A 25940-nucleotide genomic window follows, 5' to 3' on the forward strand; every position below is an offset into this window, starting at 1 on the left:
GTTAGAATTTGTAGTATCAGCTTGAAATGATTATAGTTTATATTTTATACTTTTTTCTTAACACCCTCAACACTGTACACATACAGTGTTTTGCATTTGACTCCATCACTGTCTTAGAAATCTACCACACTCATTCTACTGAAGTCTGTTTTTTTTTTAAATTCAGTTTTGATGTCAAATCCATCTCTGACTGAGCCTTAATACTACATTAGTTTGTAGAGAGAATATTAACCGGTCAATGGCTTAACTTTGTCCTTTAGTAAATTGAGGGATTGCTATTTGCTAATTGTTCAAATCAACAGTTTTTACATTAACAAAATGTGAATCTTGAATCTTGACAATCTTGACATTAGATCACTGTATACAGTTTGAGCGGATAAAATATTCCTTTTTAAAAACGGTTTATTATCATTAAATATAATGAAAATATTAGGAAATAGTGCATATACAGTAGTAGCGTTGGGCAATAAAACCATTCATCCGTCTTTTATATTTTATTTTCCCTTGCAGCATGAATTTTTTTGCCACCATACTGCCACAAAGCTAAATCAACAACTGGACTACTACAGAAGGCAGACAATAATATAATATTGTTCACCACTTAAAGCTCTAGTCCTGTTATCTGTTTCTGCCCTTCTTGCTAATGGTTATAACTTCATAAACAAACAATTTACTATGCACAACCTACTGCAACACCCAGTAGCACAAAAGAGTTTATAAGATTACATTATTATTATTATCATTATTATCAGATTACATTTGTAATGTGTAGTCCTAATAATTGTACTGCTACAGAAATACACTGTTGAATGGCATGCTAGGCACAAGTTAACAGCTAAATTAGGCAACGGTGGATTAACAGAAAGCGGAGATGGAAGATGAAGAAAGTGAGACCAGAAGAATTTGTGCACTAGAGGAGAGGTTTGCTGGTTTTAAAAAGTCTAAAGCAGACGAAATGACTCAAAGAAAATATCTGGAGCCACACTTGCAGTAGTGGTAGTAGCCATAGTAGCAACTTGCAGCGCTTCATCACCAAAAAAAACACTAAAATGACTTTTCTTCAGGAAAAACAAAAATACCAGGATTTACAGTGACACTGCCAGAATCTTTAAAAAAAAAGATGATGATCCAGTTTTTTGGTCACATTGCCCTGCACTAATATAAAAGAAAAAATGTATGTTTTGAAAAATCCCTATCTACAGACAAAACCAGAGGACAATATTTCAGATTATTTGTTGTTGTTTATTTGTTTTTTGTTTTCTTGGACCAAGAATAGCTAAAAATTCCCAATATATGAAAACTTTGAAACAGAAAATGACATGAAATGTTTGGAAAAGTTGTTAGCACATCTATTGAACTTGTTAAAAAAAAGTCATTAAAGTTTACTCCAACTAAATATGAGTTCTTTTATCAGATAGAGTATGACTTTACAATTAAATGTCACTATTCAGCAGGCAATGAATTGTTCAGTAGATAACAAACGATCTTCAAGCAGTGAATCTAATTTCATTTGCATAGAAACATTTTGTCATGCATTTCAAAAACATTAATTGCAGGAATTAGCTCCCAACTGTAGATCGTATCAGCTGCAATAACAAAAGCGATCACACAAGTGTTGAGCCCAAAACAAAATGACTTCCCTAAGAGCAGAACTCTTCTTGAGCTCAAGTGCCCATAGCTCTGTCTGAACTCTCTAATCACATCTCCCCTCTTTAAGCCATACAGCTATTAAATCCTATTTTTAAATTACATTGATGGACATCGCCTTAGCATGTGTTTTCTGTGCATATGCCTCTTATGTGGCCTACTAAACATTTTTGTTTTTCCCCTGGTCCCCTTGAGATCAGGGGGACTTAACCGAGGTTTGGACAGTCTCCTTTTGCTCCTTCTCAATCTCTTCAGGTGTATAAAAATAGTGGAAAGTGGAAAAGAGCCTAGGACCCATGAACCCGGTGGACACACTAGAAGGGAAGGAGATTGTAGATGGATGCTATGGACTTCAGTGACCAGGCACAGGGAGAATGGAGATAAGGGCTTTTTGTCAGATTACACAAAGCACTTGTCAGGATGGGCAGATGGAGAGGGGGAGTAGTATCTTTAAATTAAGGGACAGAGTCAGCTTTTTGATGATTAACACTGATTATGATCACTATTGAGGATGAAAACAAACAATCTGTCCAGGTCTGATCTCCAGTCAGCACAGACCTACAATATATTCACCTTCCACCTACAGATTTGGATACAGCCAAATCTTCACTTGAGTATGATTTATCAATTAATAATGAATTTAAAATTAAATTTACAACTGCCAGTAGCCAAAAGATATTCAGTTTGGTCACATAAAACGAAGAAAAGCAACAGAATATGTCAAAACCAAGGTATTAAGGGCATTTTTTAAATTAAAATTATTCAATGGTTATTAAAACATGTTGCCAATTAATTTTTTTTGTTGCTCAACTAGTTACAAAAAGAGAGTTACAGAGCTCCATATACCTATAAAATAAGCTGTCCCACACAGCAAATAGGTGCAACAAACTGAATAAACTCTGACAGACTAGTCAATTAAGCCCTGTCTGTACACAACCATACACTTTAGGTTATAGGAAGAATAACAATCAACTTTCACATACTCTTTTACCTGCTGAGGTATAGTATAGATATGCCAGATGTGCATTAGTATTAAGACAAATGTATAGTTTCTTGCATTTGGTAGATGCTTTAACCTCTCATACATTAAAAAAACAAACAAAAAAAACAACACTATCTGCCTTTAGAGATAGTGTACTCAAAGAACTAAGTAAATGACAGTCTCTGCCCTTCAAAGCATCCGTTTAGAGAGAGCTTAGATTTTTTGTTTTTTAACTTCAAGACCAAGGGTCACATCGGCTCATGTTTGGCAAACCTGGTCTGTCATGCTTTATGTGAATGAAAATTAAACAAAGAAATATGAAGATCTCGCTGCACCCAGTTTTCTGACGATTGATTTTTTAAGTAGTTTAAATTGACTTTTGTAAAAAACTAACATTCAGTTTATCAATAATTTAGTGTTTAAATTAGAACAGTTACACATGCTTCATTCTTCTGGGCACAATGGTCTTAAAGACTCATTAATCCATAATGAGCTTGAAATGTATATCTGCAAAGGCATGGCTAGACTGATGTACAGTGCAATGTAAATGGAAATCTACCCATGTTTATTTTTTTCTAGGCCTATATTTGAATAAACAAACTGCTTACAACTTGAAAATTAGCTAGAAAGTAGTGTTGCCATACCGCTTGTTAGAATCTGCTCAAGGGGGTTCCTGTCTGAAATACACTGCCTGTCCAAAATAAAAGACACCACCTGGATTGAACTAAGCAAATACTGTAGGTAAGAGCCGCCCCTTGGATAGTTGCTGCATGGATGACTATGTTTGAGCTGGCAACAAATTATTTAACTCTAATTGTTGCAGTAAGTACAGATTTCTGTACTTACTCTGTTCCAGAGTAATTTTTAAATTTTTTATGATGTTATTATTGAATGTTTTTTTATGTAGATTTATTTTCTTTGTGTCTTAGTGTGATAATGTGATAATAAATGACAAACTGTAGTATTTATTTAGTTGCCCTTTAAGGGATAGATAAAGTTGTGTGTTGTGACAATACATTTCAAATAAAGTATTTTGATAATTTACTCTCACTTTGTATTTGCAGTTTTTTTATTGTTTGCACAGTAGGAAGCATAGATGTTGTCAATTTGACTATAAAGTTTGCCATTGTTCCTCTCTGCCTGGCTTCTGCCTGCTGTGTGTGGAGGATCTGAGCCCCCCACCATGATTCTACACAGGGACTCACCAGAGACATTTTCAGATCCACTAGTCTGACTGGTATTGAGATTTAGAGTATTGACATCTGAGGAACTTAGAATCCATCTTTTCATATTTGCACGATCTAGGTAGATTTTCGACACACAGCAGTCAGTTGCTCCCTTCAAGTGAAATATGGTGGTGATTTAAACCAAAAACATACAGCAGGATATATCTGTAAGTCATGCTGGTGTTGTCAAATGTAACTAAACAGCAGTCTAAAGCGCTCTTTTTATTAAGACTTTGATGTGCAATTTCCAAACCTGTCTGTTTTGACTTTTCTTGATAACACTTCACTCTTAGAAATAAAGCAAAAGCTGTAACACTGACAAAGGGTACAATCTGCCTGAAGGACTACTTCCACAAACGTCACATATTTTAGCTATTTAAAGTCTGACTGAGAAGCAGGGCAGTATGGCCTGCACTCAATATGGGTCTAAATAAAAATGTTGGTTAAAAGAAAAAAGATTGCCATTAGATTATTTTACAAAATGATTCAGCATGCATGACAGACTTGGGATAGAAACTCTTTCAGGGTGTGATGCACAACTACTACCACTTCTTTAAGTCTGTTACAGAAGTGGTTGTACTGGCACAATAATAATTGTTTTGAATGTAGCACCCAGGCTCAGTGACAGAATTTGGAGCAAAAAAAATGATACAGAGAAGAATCAGTGGATTTTGATGTATAGTTCTGACTGAAAGTGGGATGTACAGCATATATATTAACTTTATCAGACGTATATAGAGACAGAATGAGGCAGGCAGTAAGAAAGAGGATATGAAAAACATTTGCATGCATTATTGCATTGCTTCCTGCTAGTCAAAATCATGTCATTAGAAAGTAAAGCTACTTCAATAGTGTTTGATTCATGTCATCCATTCTACAACGTCAAAACGAGGACACCTGCTTGTGTAATGGAAATCAGTGGATCACATTAATTTGTCCCATCGTTTTAGGTTCATTACTTACCAGAATTATATTGGGTGTTGTGTTTCCAGGGCATATAGGACACCAGTGCAGTGTGGTCTCACCCAGACACAGATCAGTGCAGCCTTTCAGCCTTTGGACTTCCCTTCAGGTTGATAGCCAGCCCATGCTAAAGTCCAGTGAAAAATAATAGGTTTTGTCATGTTTTCTTGTATTTGTGTACATGAAATACCTCCAGTGAGTCTTTTGTGTTAAATTTAATTAATCAATTAATTTTTTAAATCAAATTTTACTTTAAAATGTTTCTTAAAAATGACATAACTCTGCAAAGTTGCTTCAAAGCTGTATTGAACTGTACATGTGTTGTTTTTTTTCTTGGTAAAACCTATGTTTCTGCTCAGGATCAATATTGTTGTGAAGCAACCTATCAATCATATATTCATAGTTTGTGCGAGGAATAACAATAAGATATGTCAGACCGAAGAGGGATCCCAAAAATCTCCTAGGTTTTTTCTTCCAGGTCATGTGACCTGTGACTGGCAGCCTTCAAGCAGAATGGGGAGACAGGACGTCTAGCCGATAAACCCTAACAGATGACAAGGTTAAGACATGAAATCACAGTTAATTGTGCTTACATGCTAGTGACTGTGGTAGTGGATTAATCAGAGCAGTTGTGGTGGAAACATCTGCCTAAGAGATTCAACCCTACAGTGAATATGCAGAGTTTACTCCAAAACAGTCACTTTAAGATTTAATGATCAGGAACTCTAGCATTCTGAGAGACTGCGTAACATGGCTCTTGACTCTTAATTTACTGCAACTGTACCACTGTCAGAAATAAAGTAGTTTGATTATGGCTACTGTTGTTATTATTGTTACTGCACTTCACATTAACATCACAGAGAGTATAGGTGTCCGTTTCTGAAATAAAAACACAGGTTGTCACCCCTCTTTGGCTTGACAACGTGTACCATTGTGGTATTGATGTATTTAACTAAAATAAAGGATCTCAGGAATAATGAACAAAAACACAAGTCTTATACTTATACTAAATACTGTGTTATGCTACTCTGAATTTCTAACCTTCTCAAGTGATACCTTCGAGCCTTGGACATTGTCCTGCAAAAATGCTATACGTATTATTTTTCTGGATGTGTGTTGTTGTTGTTTTTTTTATGGCTTCTGATGACAAAGCCTTTTCTTGTATCAGGAGCAGGACATAGGATATGTATTTGTGAGTGTCATGTGATTTATAATGATTAACACAGGCTCTGAATCATTGGCAATTTTTATTAACCTGTGGAAATCTGTCCCCGGGGCTTACTTAACCTCTCTTTAATGGATTAATACGCTTGATAATTCAGAGCGGCTTCATTTAACTCTATTAACTCTATCACATTGCTGTTCTTTAGTTGGGTTTCCACAATTACAAACCAAGTTTAAAGACCATAAAAGGGCTAGGTGAAAAGTCAAAGTGGATTATGATGCAGGTTGTGGAGATGATACAAATTAAACTATTTACTGTATGTATTTAGAATAATCAAAGCGACCAAAGGAACGTGACCACTTACTTGGCTACAGCTGGCCTGCAGAAGCTTATTCAGATCAGATTAAGTGGAGCTGTTAGAGAGGAACATACTGCTTTAGAGGCTATACTGAATTTCCAAAAGCACACCATGCATTCCTCTTGCTGTCAGAGATTTGACATTATCATACTGTGTGAAGTGCATGCTGGAGTCATTTAGAATTTGGTCAGAATTACTAAATGACTCCTCAGTGTAGGTGTAGTGCTAATGTTTCTTACATTTTGCCGATGAGATCACAGACAGCACCCCGGGGGAAAAGAGGACAGGAGAGGAATCCCTGTGGATAAGAAGAACTTGTTAATTTTGGTTTTGTACAGTAACAGCTCCCTCTTCTGCCATCTGCCCATACCCAACTGAGCAGTGTGGGCTCACAGGCTCATTCAATCCCAGCCGCACCCAGCTGTTCCACATACACGCACACATACGGGGTTTGAGTTCCTGTGTGTGCTGCCAATTTTCTTTTCTTTAGTAGGGGATCACTGCCCTCTGTTGGTGCCTCATGTTACAAACACCATAGTTAGAAAATCAGACTCAGTCAGTTGCAGCTTTTGTTTTTGAACATAATTGAATGTAAGAATAATCCAGTTCAGAATGGGTAATAGTAAAAAGTCAAATGATTGTACATTCATTATTACAATAAAGTGCAACTGCACATTAACACCATGAACGTAATTCAGTGGTCAATGAATAGAAAAGTCAATGGCAACTCTTACTATTTATCATTAAATCCAAATCATTTTCCTAACAAAATCAATTATTTAGTTGCAGCTTCAAAGTTTTGAGGATTTGCTGCTTTTGTATCTCGTTAAACAGAAAACTTAATGTTTTGTTGTTGTTGTTTTTTTTGTTTTTTTGGAAACCAGTAATTCAGTGACATGATTAAAAAGACGAAACAGTTCAGTGAGAAAATAAGTGTTGTGACATTGCAAAAGCTTATTGAAACGATGCCACGGTGAATGCGTGCCATCATGAAAGCTAAAGGTGCTCCAACTATAATATTAGACTGTGTGACTTTTTTTTTTTTTGAACAGGCGGTGTATTTTAAAAATTATACACCATGAGCAGTCGACAGAAAGGGAGCAGGAAAGAGTGCTTAACCTCACATAATCTACAGTTAACACACACAGACCCACTAATCTCATCCTCAGATGTGGGGGGGGTGATCTGATCTTCCCTTAGCTTTAGCGCTTCACTGAGGGGTGGGTGGGGGTGTAGAGGTCCCCAGAGGTGAAACTCTATTAGCAAGCAGCATGAAAGTCAATGAAAAGGACCCCAGTGTGCGCCAGTCCCCTGACAGTATTAATGTTTAATGATATCTAAAAAGGCTAATACTCATCACCCCATTGGCTTCTGCTCTTATCCTCTCATTAAATATCCTCACAACATCGTCACCTCCTCAGATTAGAGCACTGACCCCATCTGCTGAAGGACTCACCCTTTACTTATAGAAACACCTTCATTTTTATCTTATTCTCCTGTCTCTCATGAAGAGAAGAGAAATTCTACCTTGTGTGTGCAAAGTGTATTTATAGATTATACCAGGTGTATACATATTTCTGTGTAAGCACAGGCATTTCACAGAGTTGCACTTCTTTATAGTTAAAACAAAATCTTAAGTAACTTAACTCTTTATTGTCCAACTTTGTTGTATTGCTGGAAAGGCATTTTTGTAAAATATTAATAAGCCTCCTGTGGGCCTCCAATCCCACTATTACTACTATTGGTTGTACTTAAACAGAAAAAATTGGAAAAAAACGAACAATTGGACTAGTTGAAATTTTGACCTGATGCAAACAGGTAAAAATGAATTTGAGGAATAAATGGGGTGCATGTTTCAGGGTGCATGAACAGAGCATGACTAACAATAACATGATAGCAATAGCAGCAATGTCTATACTCTACAGTGCCTGTGTTATGTTTTCTCTGTAATGTTTGTTTACATTGTACTTTAAAGTCATTTAGACATCTGGTAACACTCTGTTTGTTGTATTGTTTTTTTAATGTGTAGATTCATTTAAAATGATAATGGGCCACTCGGGGGACTCCAGTCTGAGGCACCAGTTGCAGCACTGAGTGCTCAAATATGTGAGTGAGGAAAAAATAAAGTGCCATCTTGGATCTCAGTGAGGCTTGATCATTTGTAGTTACAGGTCAAAACCAGGTCAAATTGTTTGTTACACGCATTAATTAGAAAATCAGGAAGACTAGGTGTCAAAATGCTCAGAACTGTTTTTTTGCAATTTGGACAAACTGTCCAATATATATTTGAAAGAAAATGTTAATTTTGTGCCAGTCATCATCTGTGCAGGCAGAAGACTCACCCACACAAAGACACTAATGTGGATAAGTTATGGGAAGAAAACTGGCAAAACTTAACGGGTATACGTGCTGGGTGAACGGCTTTCATTTAAGCCCCCACAGCAATCCCGTATGCATAACATTGACTTATTTATTACTATTTGCCAGATGACATTCTGTCAGTCAGACATTCTTGAAGCCCTGATTCCTTTGATGCAATATCCCAATGTTTGCACATATAAAAACAGGAATGATCCAGTGTACTGGACATTCATTGTTCATGCATGTGAATATCAAGCCGAACCCTTATTATATAATTTCTATCACTTCAGGACCCGTTTACAGTGATGTACAGTAAGGTTGGCTAACATGACCAAACACTACAATATGAAACAATATTTATCTAAAACAGATGTAGACCTTTTGAAAAATCTTTTGTTGGAAAGTCATACCAAGGTCAAGGACAAGGCAGATTTATTTAAGATGTGATAAATGACAATAGAAAATTGATGTTCCTGTTTAAAAAGTTCAACGTAATAATTAAATATGGTAACACTATTCAATGGAAACCACTTCCTCTGTCCTTTGCAGTACTGCGAACATTGCATCTTGACAAATGTAGCAGCTACATAGTCTGGAATAGTTTTGATTTTGATAATTAATTATCCCAAGAAATTTGAGTTGTAAAATGACCAGCGATTTCCTTCCCCCACTCCACTTCTATTAAAACAGATTAAATAAGAGAGACCGAAGATCTGCTCTTAAAATAACTAAGCACATGTCACAGAAAGTTTCTATATAAAATAAGACCTACGTAAGTTGCCAGAACTAATCTGTGATCTGTTTGCACCAGCCTGCAAGTCAGCAGTATCTAATGGACACAATATAATAATATAATAATTTTAAATGTCTGTGGCAGAACCATGCATGGAAGGAAATGACACGCAATCAATTTGAACATAACTCTGTCCTAAAGCCATCTTTACTTCTTGGGAGAATGTATTATGATAATTTGGCTCCACCAAGCCAAACACACATCCAGTTAGACTGAGACCTTTTTTAAGCATGACTAGTGAAAACCATTCCAGTGTTTGTCAATGACTCCTTGGTTACCTTGTTTGCACATTGAGGACAAGTGTCTTGCTGCATTTTATGTAAAAAGTATTTAAAACACTGTATTTTGTTTATTTTTTTATACTGTATTTTGGATGCATAATGTCAATGAAGGCATTGCTTTAATTAAAATTTAGAAATAATTGATGTCATTTTGAATCTGTGAATATATCTATTAAAAGCAGCTGTGGTAGTAAAATCTTTCAGGTTCCACAAGCAGCATCACAATGAAGCCGGACATTTAAACAACACAAATGTACTCTTTCACACATGCACACACAACCAAATGTGAGCATGTAGACACACAGATACATTCTCAAAGGCACACACAAACACGCTGTGCGAGCAGGCAGAAAAGTCAGAGGAAATGCTTATGCCTACAAACGCATTCAGGAGGGGCTGCACAGCACTTAAGTGGTCACTTTCACACACAAAGGCCAATCACAGGAGCTTAGCTGGCCCCATTAAGCTTTTAGCAAATGCTGCTGCGCTGAAATTTCTCGTTTAGTTAACCCCATGTGCTACGGTGAGAAATGTAGTTCCATCACTCAAGTCTGAGTTGTGACAAATGGTTCGCTTTGAAGTCATTGTGAGTTAGATGACTAGGCCCTGTCATTTGTGAGGAGGGATTAGTCATGCTGTGTTTATTGGAGAGTGTGCATCAGCCTTCTTGACTGCAACGTTATAGGGATTTCTGCTTCAGAGGTGTTTTTTTGCCAAACACTGACACTGTAACACGAAAACTTCAGCGTCAAGCCAACTCTACAGCTATTACACAATAGTATATTTGCATTATGCCTTCATAGAGGTTATCAAACTTTTTCCTGTGTCATATCATCAAGTTTAGACAGTTGTGGTTGTGATGATACTGTATATGAAAGCTGAACCTGACGTTTATACTGAGCGTAGCCAATATGATTATATTTTATCTCTTTTATTAAATGATTAGAGAAAAATGTATAACTTCCATACTACATATGAATAAACTGATCAAGCAGAAGCAGAGTTAAACCACTTTGTTCAGCTAGGTTTAGTTGTACTGAAATCTGACTCCCAGGACTGACAAAGAGCTGTGATTACCTTTTGTGATGGGAAGTCCTTCATGTTGTGCATGACATGTTCGACATGATGGCTATAAGGCTGTATAACAATAAATTAGCAGCATGTCAGTAGCTGCGGTGTTGCAGATGTTAGCAAAGTAGTGTGATTATATTGATTATTCGGTTTATTTCAGAAAGCTGGAAACTGAAGTTCAGAGCAATATGGTCACAGTAATTCTTCAGTGAAGTGCATCGATCCTAAAAGGGATGGTTCGAAAATGTTCAAGGAAGCACGCCGTCAATACAGAGAACACAGTATTTATACTGTAATACAGGAAGTACTGAGACTGACATGTTTTGGTCTTTATAGCCTCTGTTTGTGAATATTTGATTTAAATACTTATTCAGTAGGCTTGTGACAAGCTGCAGCATATTCTGTACTTAAAAAACTGAGGGGTAATACGATAGTATCAAAACCATACGGTAGTCCTTCTACTGTATGGTTTTAAGTTTGTGCTTCACTGCACAGAGCCTCATTGTATGATTGGTGGATGCAACTGTATAACCCTCATTTAAACTGAGAGGTCATTGTCATTTTGTTAGGTATCCTTTCTATGACCCCTCACTCTGTGTGTGTGTGTGTGTGTGTATTATGTGCTTGTGCTGTGCATGCATGTGCGCAAGGTCATGTTTTTTTTTCTGTATATTGCATGCCTGCATGAGTTGCAGGGAAGGGGCAAAAAGCAATTGTTGAGGCTTCAACGGGAGGAGGAATTGCCAGTTATAAATCTGTACTCTGGACATTTATGCTCAGAGAAGCTCACCCTTCTGCCTGCTCATCACAGCTACTGCTGGGTAGTGAACTGTGCGTGTAAGGTCTGCTGATGCTATGTGCTTGTATTGCAAAGACGAGAGCCAGTGCAGGTGCCTGCTGTATACAGCATTTATTGCACATTGTTTTTAATTTGTATGCTGTATAAATGTGTGTGTGCTTTTGACCACTGTATCACAAATGCCGTGACTATGCAAACTGGTCATAAATATTTAAAAGTGCTTTATTAGCATGGTCATGAGTACAATATCACCAAAACATGTAGCAGTTCACAGTTTATGTATATATCTATCTATCTATCTATCTATCTATCTATCTATCTATATATATATATATATATATATATATATATATATATATATATATATATATATATATATATATATATATACCATGGAGGAAACAAAGTAAACAAAGTAAACAATAATATATATATATATATATATATATATATATATATATATATATATATATATATATATATATATATATATATATATATATATATATATATTATTGTTTACTTTGTTTCCTCCATGGTGCTATATACGCTATCCAGTGCTATTATAGGAGCTTTTCAGATGTCATTAAAAATCTACAGAGCTAGTAATACCAACCCAAACCTAGCTAACAATGTTTAAATACAATTAATCCAGCTTTAGTATATAAGAGCAATAGTATATAGTGCAGTAAGTAGTGCTTAAATATTGAAATGCAGTATTTGTACCAGCATAGAATTGGATATTTCAGACTGGTCAGCTGGTTACTAGTCAAGGAAAGGTTTGCACAAAGATTGGATTGGAAGTATTCTCTATAGACCTTAGTAATTCTGTAAAAGGTTTTTAAAAAAAAAAGTGTTCATTTTGATTAACTAATGCCATGTGGTGTAATGCAGTGCTGCCATGTATTGACACAGTTCAGTAAGAGAGGGAGTTGCACCGAGCTAATGGACACCTTAAAGCCAGTAAGCCCAGCTCGGCTGTCACATTTGCATTTACATTTCGGCATGTAGCAGATGCTTTTATGTCAAAAAGCAAGCAATACATACACTCAGCACAGACCTCACACAGTTTAACAAACTGTAGAAGTATAAAGTAAACTAAGAAGTGCAGAATGAGTGATCACAACATACCAAGAGGGACTGGTGCACTCAGACAAATCTGGCAACCCACCTAAAACAGACTGCCAACCACAAGAGGCACAGGTAAAGCACACTTCCACATCCCTGCCCAAAATAAAAGCATTATTTAAAGGCAAAAAAGAAAAAAAATCTGTCAACATTAAAACATGTTGCTTAGCTCTAATCCAGCACACCATACTTAATGCAATATTACTTTGCCAGTTTTTCTTTTAATATATGAACATGATAACATCCATTCCTGTAACTCTACTGTATCTCATTTTATTGTTTATATAGTTTCTTTCTTTTTTCGCCGGGCTGAATTTAATGTAATGTAAAAGGGTCATGTCTGCACTCTGGACGGTTAACACTGAGAGATGTGAAAACGTGCCATGAATGTCTACTGGATACAGTGCAAGTGTAATATGCACGAGAAGCAAATGCAGAGATAAATATATGAGCAAACTGAGGCCTGTCAGGATAATTTTATGGGCTGTTACGTTGCTGCGTCTGATAAATTACATTTCACACTGGTTATTCAAATCAGTTCATCTTTTGTGACATCTGTGTGAATGAGCATTGACACAGAGCTTTGAATACTAATCTAACATTTCTCAGAAAGGATACATATGATTTCATTTGTATTCTTCTAACATACTGACACCTCTCTTACAATCAGCTTTATGCAAACAGGTCAAAGACAGTTACCCACGTTTTTGCAGCACATTTCTCTGTGTGCCTGTGAAAAATATCTTAGATGACATCAGGCAAATGTGAAGGATGTACTGTATGTTATCATTCATGGTGCTTGAAGAGCCATAGTTTGCCATGGTGCCTACTGTAAATCTTTTTTTTCCCCTACAGTATCCTCTGCCAACAATTGGGGGTCTCCCACAGCTTGTTGTTTGCAAGCTGCACAGATGAATTTGGTGTTGTCAGTGACAACATGCAACTTGTTAGACTGTAAGTTTTAACTACCAATTTAAGTCATTTTTATGACTTTCAATTGTGATTGAAATGTGTTCGTTAATTAATTCTGTTTCTTCCTTCTATGTGTTTTTGTTCATCACCATCTGTTTCTAAAAATTGGTACAAGAGCAGAATTTTCATCAAACTCTTCCAACAATGGAACCGATTAAACCAATGAGATAAAGCTCTGGAAAGAGAGATTTTCTTGTCTTCAGTCAAGAATCTTTGTAAATCATTAAGTCATTATCAGTGTTTCAGAGAATTCCTCGGTGCTTATGAGTAATGCATTTCCTGCTTTAGAGGATGTAAAAAAAAAGCTCTTCCTCATTTCTCCATTTACGTGCAGCTCAAGTATTTATTTCTCAGTTTTACCTCTGATATCTATTAAGCAGTGTAATGTGTCCCAATTCTATTAAATACATAGTCAGCCAGATATGTTTCATGCATCATGAGACATCATGCCCCTTATGTGCATGGAAAATGCACAGCTGTTTCTCCCCTTACTGGTACAATTTTTCTGCAGATGAAAAGTGCCAGCTTTAATAAATCTGATAAATTACTAGTTGCAAACTGTTGACCAGTCAATTTTTCTGACAGGTTGTATTACCTGATTTTCTCTTTTTTAGAAAGACATACTGCAAGCGGAGCCTGATTGCTCCCCATGGCGGTGAGTTACAGATTTAATGATGTTGAACTAAGTCAGCTTTCTTCATTCTCATGTGGATTTTCTCATGGCGGAGCCAGCTGCTCTCTCTAACACAAATAACAGCACACAAAGGAGTAATTATTTTAGAATAGTTACATTAATGGCTATGATTACAACTTCATATACTCACCTGACTAACAATTAGAGCATGACTTATTGCACTACTTACAGAAGGTTATTCTCCACTACATTTGTGTCTTCTCAGGCTGTATGGGCTGCAAATGTGCGTGGTGCATGAGCCAACAAGTAAACAAGTAAACTAGATGATGAGGTGTTGATTTCAGTGTCCTTGACACTTCTCTTCACACTTGTTCATATTGTTCAGTAAAATACAAGATAACTCTTTTTACTGTTGCTACTGTCCAGAGTTGCCATCATGCTTTGTAGTGCACGTGCGTGGCAGATGTCCATGTACCCAACCCCAGGTGAAGTATCATACATGTAACCATATATGGACCTTTAGGCTTTTGGAAACATTAAAAATGCCTGGCCTGGCCAGAACCCAAGCTACAGAGACACCCCCACTATGGGGGTCTTTTAGTGTAGTGCAGTCAGTCCTAGGCATTCATGGGCAAAACGTAACAGAACAGGCAAGTCTGTGTGTAAGCGGACAATCGGCCGAGAGGTACAGCAGAACAGAGAGGAGAGTATGCTCCTGATGTTGGTAGAAAGTAGAGATTACAGCTAGAGTGTTTACACCTTTATAAGAAAGAGTTGTTGAGTTTTATTAATGTGAACAAAACCATTTTACAATGATCTATACCTGCTCTAAAGCTTCACCAGGCATGCCTTCAACATTTCAGAGCTGAGATTTAGACTTTTTTTCTACACATATTATATTTATTTATTACTTTACCCAAGGTTTATGTGTTTCCCACCATATATTATCCATATATTATTATAAGATTTTTTCAACGTTGAATTCATCTTCCCTTCAATCACTACAAGCTGTCCAGGACCTAATGCAGCAAAGCAGGCCCAAATCATGTTTCTTCCACTGTACTTTACGATTAGGATGATGTTTTCATGATGATATGCAGTGACCTTTTACACCAGATGTAGTGCTGTGTGTTCTTTCCAAATAGTTCAATCATAGTTTCATCAGTCCACTAAACATTTTGCCAGTACTGCTGTGGAGTTTCAATGTGCTCTTTGGCAAACTTCAGGTGTGCAGCAATGTTCATTTTAATAAGCAGCAGCTTCCTTCATAGTGTCCTGCCATAGACACCCTGCCTGTTCAATGTTTTACCGACTGTAGACTCATGAACACAGATGTTAACCAGTTCCAATAATGCCTTCAAATCTTTGGCTGTCACCCTGGGTTGTTTCTTTACCTCTTTGATTAGTGTTTGTTGTGCTCTGGGGTCATTTTGACTGGCTGCCCTCTACTTGTTGGTAGATTAGCTACAGTCTCAAAGTGTCTCCATTTGTAGATTGCTTGTCTAACTGTAGACTGGTGAATTTCTAAAGTCTTTGACATCACTTTGTAACCCTTTCCAGCTTTATGTAAGTCAACAATTCTTATTGCAGACCCCCTGAGACCCCCTCTTGACTAAGATGAAGATCAGATCATATTTTATAACAAGTTAATGCAGAAAACCATGAACTTCCAAAAGGTTCACATACTTTTTCTTGCCACTATATGTGTTATCCAGTAAAATAAGGTGTGTTAAACCCATGCCACCATGCACTTGTGTAATGCATAAGCCCAGTCTGTTCCATTACAAACTGTATCAAGCTGTATCAAACCTTGCCTTTGTGAAGGCAATAATGTTTTTGTTTGAAGAGGTGTTGATTTAGCTGCATGATACATTTTACAGGATGTAGTTTGTGGTGCTGTTAAAGTGTTTTGATTTATACCAACAGGCCTTTCTATTATTTTGTATTTCTCTTTTGTATTATTTTGACTACATTTATCGGTTAAACTAGGCTCAAAGAAACACTGTGCACTGTGTAATAAACTGTTCTATCAGTATTCTGCGGCGTATTGCTGTATTGTCAGAATACAGTACTTGTATCTATATATCTGTTATAAAGCAGTTGATATATTTGTTGGATAATTTACTGGGTCAAAAACACAATTAGACTTTTTTAATTGACTAAGTAGCATTTTCCAGCAGAACAACATTTTCTCAAAAATATATTTAAAAAAATGCTTAGTACATAAAGTTGTTTCTTGACCCCTGGTGTTCTGGTCCTGCTGTAGAAAATCTGCTGTGAAAAAAAAAGAATTTTGACCAACTAACCACATTAATGAGGTCATTGGCTAAGAAGACCTTTCGACGGCAGCGGCTCTCTGATGTGCTGTACACGTACATGAATAGAGCTACACATCAAAGGTAAAATTATCCAGATTCCCAGAACCTTCATTCCGTTCATTGGTGCAACAAACGGATGCTAGAAGGGTTAATGTAGTCATCAATCTGTAGAAACCTCAGTGTGCGACTGTCAGCATGCTTACATCCACGTTGATGTCCTTGCATGTCAGTGTGGAATAGGCTGTTTCTGTGTGTCTGCATCTTACAGAGTATACAGCTCTGGAAAAAACTAAGAGACCTTTGCAATTCTTTCATAAAAAAGCATCTATATGAGAATGGGCATTCCTTCTATATCAGGGTCTGTTAAAGTCTTACACCAGCATGTCTAATTCTGCTTCACGAGGTGCTAGTTGTATGATCACCTGAAGATTTTTTACAAAAGGACCGGTATGCAGTTACCACTGGGCTTTCCAGGTCAAGCAGCTGGATAGTGTAGTGGTAACATCACTGCCCTCCATGCAGGAGACTGGGGTTTGAATCCTGGCTGTGGCCTTCCTCCAGTAGGGGTCCTTAAGCAAGTCCTCCTTATACTTATTCTGCCTTTTCACTTTATGCTTTGGATTCGATTAGTATAGAGCTTTTTTTGAATTATTCAAATTCTCCAAACACTGCATCACTTTTGCTTTTTTGACGTGTCGTCATTTTCTTTAAATGTATGTTCTAAAATAACAACAGTTTTATTTGATATACCGTATAGAACTATTGTCAGCAGTTCACAAAAAATAAAACAAACCTGTTCTTTCACCAATACATGCCCCTATAAAGGGAAAAAGTGGTCTCTCACTTTTTCCAGAGCCCTGTGTATACATCTGTTTGTGTGCGTGTGTGTGTCAGGGGAAGCCTAATATTCTGCGTTGTTAAGCAGCATTTGACATCTTCACACCTTCTTTAACATGGAGACGACACTGAAACTCTTTGATGTTCCAGTCTTTAACCACTTAATCCCACACGCGGGGAAATATTGAGAACTTCCTACACTTGAATGTTGTTTTCGTGGTTCTTAACAGTGTGCACATACACACTAATATTAATATGCATATTTTATTCAAGTCAAGAAATGTGTAAATGGTGCTTTACTAGGCTTTGCTAGGTTAACATCTATACATTTATGATATCTTCCATGTACAATTCCAAGGGCTCCCTAAGACTGTATAGATTATTTGAAAATAAATGTACTAGGTTTGTGTGTGACAAGCAGTATACTTGTGCATGGTGAAATGATCGTTGGGTAGGGGGATAATCATGATGTCATTACAGCCCCCTCCTGGAGAATGACGAAAGCGAATTAGCCAGTGGATCAAGTTCCATCAAATCTGGGTGCGTGCACATCCTAACGTGCTGGTTAAATAATCTGCTTCCACTTTTGATTCGCCTGCAGGGACACAGATTGTGTCTCAGCTCATGCACAGCTGTGCAAAATGTTAAATATTCAAACTGATGCTCTTACAGTTGTTGTGCTCCAGTAGGTGTCACAGTGTGAGCACACAGATGACATGCTGACATGTTGACTTTCTACAAATGTAAAGTAAACTTTGACACCTACAGTAATTTAGGCTTTCAACAAGAGGACAATACTTGGTTACTTAGTCTCAATGACTGCTGTCATTATTTACTGCTGATCTGGAACAGAGTGTGTGAATCAAGTTGGCATGCAAAATGTGATGATGTCATCATGTGACATGAAATTCAAAGACTCTGTTCAAATAAGAAAGCAAAGAGTACAAGCCACCAGAGAGAGAAAGCCACTGTTGCACACCAGCTCTGATACAATATTAAGGTAGCTGCGCTAACCAAGTTTCAGGTTTCCACTGAATGAATAATATAGGAACAGGGCAAGGTTAAGAACATGTCTCTTAATGTGGAACGAGATGGAAGATAAGAAGAAAGAGCACACAACACATGTTTGAAAGGAGTTACAGCTCGCATCATCCAGTCATCCAAAAATTCTTCCTAATGGCACATGATGGAATTCTTAAATAAAAGAAGAATTCAAATTTGAATGATTAATTATGTTTTCCATATGGGGAGGTGGGAAAGGAGAGCCTGAAGTAATGGGATGAATTAATTCATTTATTTTCAGACCTGCCCCATTTCATCACACTCGCTCTCCTCGTCAAACCCACTAGCTAAGACACCGAAAACATCCCAGCAGCAGTGTCCCAGGGAAATGTTTTTTTTTTTTTCAAGCTCCTGAAGTGCTCGCCTCATTTTCTACATCTGCTTAAGCTCACGCGGCAGCATTCTTGCTGACTTAGCAGCCTCTTCTGCGGAAGCTTCTGGAGATGCACAAAAAAATCTAAAAAAAAAAAACAAAAAAAACAATAAAGTGAGCGCTGAAGGAAAGTGTGTCAGGGAAACAGAAAGCACGGCTATACGTTCATTCTTCCCTGAAATAGAAGGATGAGACAGTGGGGAAGAACTGAACATGCAGAAATATGAAACCACTTGCTTTTAAGAGTTCACTAAGATTAAATAGACATGTATGAAAGTACTGTCTGATAAGCCAACAACAGGAAACAGGGAATCTATATCTTAGCTTAGTAAAGTAAGGGACTGTCATATTTGATCATATATTTGATCTTGTTGCATGAATTATTGTGCTTGTTAATTGTACGTGTTTGCAGGTCATATACACACCTCCAGGAAGGGTACAAGATGCAATTGAAAAAAACAAGACAAAGAGGGCACTGATGGTTTTATAGTCAAATTCCACAGGAAGATAAAATGCAATAACATGTGTTTCCTGTGTAGCCAGAGTGGGATCATCATCCTCTGAGCCGTAGAGCTCAACTGTTTTAATTTATTAAAAAACATTTGTGAACACAATGCAGGTTCCCTCATTGTGATGAACACACACTAGTTTATTTTGAGTCAATTCCACACACACCCTGCTGGTGACGTACATGCTCATTAGTGCACCAAAGACTTGGCTTAATATAGTAGTTCCCCACAAATACAGTGATTACTCCTGCTGTTTGTCACAAGCCACGGTACCCAGTTTTTATACTACCAGTTGTAAATGGAATGATTTACTCATAAATTCTATATATTCACGACCTGCTCTCTATCATTGTACATGTCCACAACATCAGCTGAATCACTAGGTAAGCGTTTGCTATGTCTGTTCCTGCAACAACCTCCAGCTGGGACCAATCTGTTGGTCAGGTGGGACTCTGTGGTAGCAGCCATGGCCTCGCCAACAAGCTGAGATGACTTCCAAACCCAGCCCAGATATACACAGGAACAGCTTAGACTGCCGTGCAACCAGTAACACACGACTTAATACACACCAGCACTGGGCAGATTTTGAAACAATGGAAATGTTTCTGTTTTCATGGAATGATAACTGAACGGAAACCCATACAATCTGAACAGAAATCAGAATAAACTTTGCTGTTGCAGCAAATAAACAGCAACAGTAATGTGGAATATAAAATGCCATATAAAATGTGAAAGACATATTGTACATATGTGACAGATTCCTGTAAATTAAATTCTCAGTCATGTCAGGAAACAAGGTATAATTTGCAGTGTTGGTAATAAACTACTGTCCTGTATCTGTAATGTTTTGCTCCCCCTAGAAAAACCTGTATTAAACAACCACTGCTGATATATTGTACTTAAACTTTCCCTGTAGGTCACAGTGTAGGACAATGCATACGCTGGCTACTGCTAGCCACCTCTATACTAAAAGTTGACCCTATGCTGGGTGGATTATGTCTAAATAAAGCCTCTGCAGTGTATGAATCACTGTGTCACTGATCCCCTCTGCTTCTCAGACAACAGGTTTTCCTCCTGCAAGCTGTCACTGGCTTTCCACTCTTTCAAATGAAGAATAAAAGAGAGGGAGAAATCGAGACTGTATGAAGGAGAGAGGAGACTTGACGTTCATCACTCGAGTGCCGTGGCTTAGCCTAAGAGGCTTGAATAATCAGTATGTTAAGCTGTCAGGGTGTGCGCTCGCACCTACCACGCGCTTACAAACTCCTGGGTGCTTTTTAATCAAGCAAAAACGCTGAGAGGCAGCGGCGAGTGCCAAGAGCCCAGGCTAAGAGATGAGCTTTAGAATATCTGTTACACTTTTTCCTGACATCACCAGACGAGCATTTTCACTGTAAGCTGCAGACACACCTGTTTTTCCTTCTTCTTTTTTAGAGCACACTGAATTTTCTGCACATATTTTTTATCGTGTGAATTATTTTTGCTCGTACACAAATGTTTCCTAGTTGCAGCAATCTGGCAAACCTGTCCTGCACCTTCCCACATGTTGATGTTAGCGCTAATGTTGATATTCTATTATTAGATATTTTATAGGATACTAACAATGAAGTATCGGTTCTCATGACATCCTTAGTCTAATGTGCCAAAGTCCATTTTCTCTATGTGATAAGAGTCAATCAACTAAGAGAAACACAATAATATTATATATAATATGTATAATTTATTATTATTATATAATAATAAAATAGTTTTAGTTACACCATCAGGATCGCAGTGTCAGCTGGTTGTTCCACTTCTGTCTTTCAGACTAAAGTAGCTCAACTACTGGACTGCCTTGAAATTTGATACAAACATTCATAGTGTTAAGAAAATTAATCCTGTTGACAAACGAAAAAGATATGAATAAAAGACATGAATAAAAAGACGTCAGCAAGCTAACAGTAGCATTTAGCACAAAGTGATGGTTTGTTAAAATAGAGCCTCATAGGGATGTTAGCATGACTGTTTACCTGGTACCAACCTGTTAGTAATAATCCATCCATCATTTAGTCCAGACAGCAAAGGTGGTAAATAATGATTAAATGACATACAGTACTTAATGATATATTTGCATTGAATGCTATAGAGACGTATATAGAGAAGTAGGGCCAATTAAGAGGTCAGATCTTCATAGCTGGAAAATATGCTGCACAGCTTTTGCCTACAGGGTGGTGCAGACAAACTTTCCAAACATTGTTTCAAACAGGATGGAACCTCTGCAGGGGTGGCCGGGAGTGGTTGGAAATTTTGAGTCAGTGGGTGGGTGCAGGATTTAAAATAGTTCCATGCAGACCTCTAAATAATTAATTGTATTACATATTAGAGACACAAAGAATGTGTGTTTGATACCTCACAAACAGAGTTACAGTATGTGACAGCATCAGCTAGTCACCTGTTTATCACATGAAAAGCTTTAAACCTAAATATCCTAAGGTGGTTAGAAAAAAAATGTTCAAATGATGAAGTCAGACAGGACGTAGAAAAAAAAATGGTGAAAGATAAAACCCAGTGACAGAATAGCTCATAGCATGGGTTGAAAATTGAACCTATGTTATCAAAGGTCAAGGCTGACATTCTGTATCTGCTTAAGCATTTCCTGAAACCTTTTCTTTACACTGTGCTTATCAAATGTCAAACTGCTGTCAAACTGTCTGTTTCCTGTGATAGGTTCTCCTGCTCAGAAAATCTTCATTTAGGCTGTTTCTATGAGCAGGTACGATTTCCCTCTTGTTTTAACCATGGAAAAAGAACTGAACAAAAATTTGTTGTATTGCGATAAACATGTACTACTATGAATAAAACAAATAAAACTGAACTTTAAAATCATATGTGTTGACATCTAAAATATATTTTGCAAGGAACAGTATAAAATGGTAGCAAACATAGGTAGTAACATACACCTGTAGCTCAACTTGTATCTTCTGATTTAGGTCTGTTGGATCAAACCCACTATGACAGTTTGAAAATGGCTCCAGTATACAGGTTGTCAGATGGGAACTCAGCCAGAGTCATAATTCAGATCTAATAAAAAAATAACACAAAGCTAATTCTGCCACAGCACTTCTCCATGGGTATGTGCACCGTCCTTTTGATCACTACAGCTCTCTTAACTCCGAGCCAACAATAATATTTTCTTGTCACTTCACCACTTGAGCTGGTTCTCTAAACCCCGCTGTATTAGCGAGTATAAAAATAGCACCAGCACAGGGGGCAGAGGGGCTGCCTATTTATGACCATACTTCACCACCCAGAGAGATGCTAGGAAAGCAGCAGGGGAAGCTAAAGCTCTGTCCCTGCTCTACCTTTCTCTTCTTAACCCTCAGCCTCTTCCAAGTTTCCATCCTCTCTAATAGATCACACAACCCTTCGCCAGCCTAAATTACATCAGCCAGTAGCTTTGAAAGAGAAAGAAGGCCCTCCGTTTTCACTGATCATAATTCTCTCCAATAGATTCCATTTTTAAAAGGTGCCATGTTCAATTTCAGCCTCTGGCCATACCTCACACCCCCGACCCTCGCATTGTGGTATGAATTATGATGCAGGATAGATTGATTTTTAACTTTACAGCCCAGCTCAGTGACAGAGAACTGCTTACCAATCAAGTGCGTATGAACGAGGAAGCATAGGGTGGAAAACGACAGGGGCTGCAGGAATGCCCAGTGGAGTGTTTATACAGTTTGCTATGTCTGATCAGCTGCTATGAATTTGATTCAGGTACCTAATTTCACATGTACACGTGGGCTGAATAAAACACATCCAAACTACAGGAGAATTGTCCTTGACATTAGTGTTTGTTTGTTTGTTTTTGCTTTTTTGCTACAAATTCTGTTTTTTCAGGAAGATTTTTACAGTAACTTTTATTTATCTGACAAACGTACAAAGAAGTGATTTGTTCAGATAAATACAGTTTTGAGATAATAAATGAATCCCAGATTTTCATTTAATTTATTACATTTTAAAAGCAGCCTAACTCTTCTGGAAGTGGTCTGTAGTTCTAGTATACTAGTTCACATTGCAGTGACCTTTGGCTTTGCCTGATTGCTTGCTGTAGACTGGTCCACAGTGTTGGAGATGCGATTGGGTTTTGTTTGAGTGTAAACACTTTGATTGTTTAGAATGACCTGTGGATCAGGTGACCAGTCTGTCTAATTAAGCCAGTTTAAAGTCTTGTTGCGTGTAAACATGACACAGAAGTTGGTGTTCTCTGGGAGAAATCTACCTGGCAAAACCAGGTTTCCCTAATCCCCTACCCTGACTACAGAAACCAGGTTTCTCATTTACGTGACAGTTAACTAATCAGCTTACTCAAGTATAAACGTCTGTAGCTGGGTTCCCTAAGTGCTAGAGACGCACTGTGTGATGACACTTAGATGCCAAGTAAGATGTCAAAAACATGAAGAAAGAGCAAGATTAAATACTGACTTTGTTTTCCACAGCTCTGATGTTTAAAAGTCAGGGCCGTGAATTACTGTGGCTTTAAGTGTTTTGATGTAGTAACAGCTTTCTTACATATAGAGAGAAAAAAATGATCCAATCAAATTTAACTATTGATAGAAAATGATGACGTTAAAATAAAATAATCTTTAGTCTCTGGAAACAGTTAACACTAGATTCTTGTTTTGAGAAGCAAACATTTAGAATAAATGTATTCTAATTGTCACTATTCATAGATAGCATGAAAGCATGATGTAGAAGTTATTCAGTTTCAGCTCCAGCGTGCATTTAGTTTTCCATCATACTACTGTAAGTCCAAAGCCAGCAGCCAGCAGACCAAACACAGTCACTTCTCTAGCCCTTCTTTGTCTGTGTCCGCTTGCCCTCCATCGCTGTGCCGACAGCTACCAAGACAGCAGCCAGTCAGTGTCAGTGGCGTTTATCACACTGAGACCTTCCCTACCCAGGCAACTCCCAGCACACGCTGTACCCTGAGCCAGGCCAGCGGGAGATCCGGAACGGCTCGAATGGGCCAAGGCACAAAGGGCCAGCTGCTTGCAGAGCATTGGCTTTACATAGAAGGAAGTGGGGCTTACTGAATATTCTGGATACATGCGATCCATCTTTTTATAAGGCAGTTATGCCAAATGGAAAATTAGTGGTGGAAGCCAGGCCATGTTGAAATGGAGACATTTGTAAAGAATATATATTTACATCAAATTTACCATAACACACCAGTGTGATCACTAGATGAGCAAGTGTCCTTTGATCAACCAGCTAGTCGTATGACATCTTTGTTTAATTTGTCTTTTTATAGTGACATTATTAAAAACACAAAAGCTTGTCCAGCCTCTTATATTATTTGCTGTCACTTTAATTGTATGTTTTCTCCTGATCAATTCACAACACCTAGTGGCTTAAACAGACATCTGGAGCATTATGTGATGTGAAAGTGTAAAACTGGTCTGACATGGTGAGCCACACTCATTGTCTGCATTGACTGTGCACGGCTCAACTTAAGCTTAAAGCAGTGGCTTACGAAGGCATGCGAGTTCACAAACAGGAGCGTGCAAACACATCACAGAGGCTCATAAATATCTCATTCTACAAGGGATTTCACATATGCATTCTTATGAGAGCTTACACTGAAAGAGTTTATGTGCAGTAAGTGCATTAATTTTAGCTGCATAAGAGCTGCGGGGCTGATGTGGCGAGGCAAAAAAAGACAGTTATGTGGAAAAGAAGCAAAGCCATTTAAAAAAAACACGTGATTCTCTTCTTGCTATGAGTTTTCTACATTAATAATCCTCACCTGAACTTGATCTGTGTTACTTAACCACAGTTAAAAGAACTTAGTTTTAGAAGATGGTTAAGGTTTGTGACAGGAAGTATTAGCAGTTGCATGAATGATTAAATCAATTTAGTGCTGTGAGAATGAGCTTTTCTCACCTAGAAATGATCTTGTATATTATCTGTTCATCCATGAATGTAGTTTATGCCGGCAAATTCACAATATGCAGCATTTTTCCGGCTTAATAATTTGTATTTGTTTTGAAATTTCTAATGAGCAACAAAACTTCTCTGCTACAGCTTCAAGGCCTTGGAAGTGTTTCAGCATATTCATTCAGTTGTTCCACACAAACTACCACAATGAAAGACTTTTAGTTGAAGCTGCTCTCCCTCGAGGCGTCTCTGTCGGGAGGACCCCCATTCCCAAAAGGCTCTCTCACAGATGCTCTTTTTGTCCAAATTAGAAAATGAATATCACAGAGAAGAAGGTCAAACTGTCTGCTAAAGAAAGCACTTTTTTTTGAAAGTCACAGGCAGACTGAATATGGCTGCATTATAAAACTATTTCTATGTTTATACAGGATATAAACATGCAAATGAAACTGCCATTAATAAGGCAGGAGATAATATAAAATACAGTCAAATTCTACAGCTTTTATGACAATGTTGATCATTTTGACGGACTAAAATGTAAACAC

General features: G+C 37.6%; 1 protein-coding gene across 5 annotated transcripts in view; it reads right to left on the reverse strand.

The window, feature by feature from the left end:
• The window catches only part of pcbp3 (poly(rC) binding protein 3), a 49814-nt gene that overhangs the window by 22508 nt on the left and 1366 nt on the right, over positions 1 to 25940 (reverse strand). For 4 of the 5 annotated variants that reach the window (XM_026377082.2, XM_026377080.2, XM_026377079.2 and 1 more), the window contains exons 2-5: positions 6581 to 6639; positions 6348 to 6396; positions 5256 to 5362; positions 4819 to 4945 (exon numbers count right to left, since the gene is read on the reverse strand). The gene's annotated coding sequence lies outside the window, so the exon portion shown is untranslated. The remainder of the gene's footprint in view (positions 1 to 4818; positions 4946 to 5255; positions 5363 to 6347; positions 6397 to 6580; positions 6640 to 25940) is intronic. The other variant, XM_026377078.2, reaches the window with a different exon arrangement.

Source organism: Anabas testudineus, chromosome 21 (assembly GCF_900324465.2).
Source record: "Anabas testudineus chromosome 21, fAnaTes1.2, whole genome shotgun sequence".
Lineage (NCBI taxonomy): Eukaryota > Metazoa > Chordata > Actinopteri > Anabantiformes > Anabantidae > Anabas > Anabas testudineus.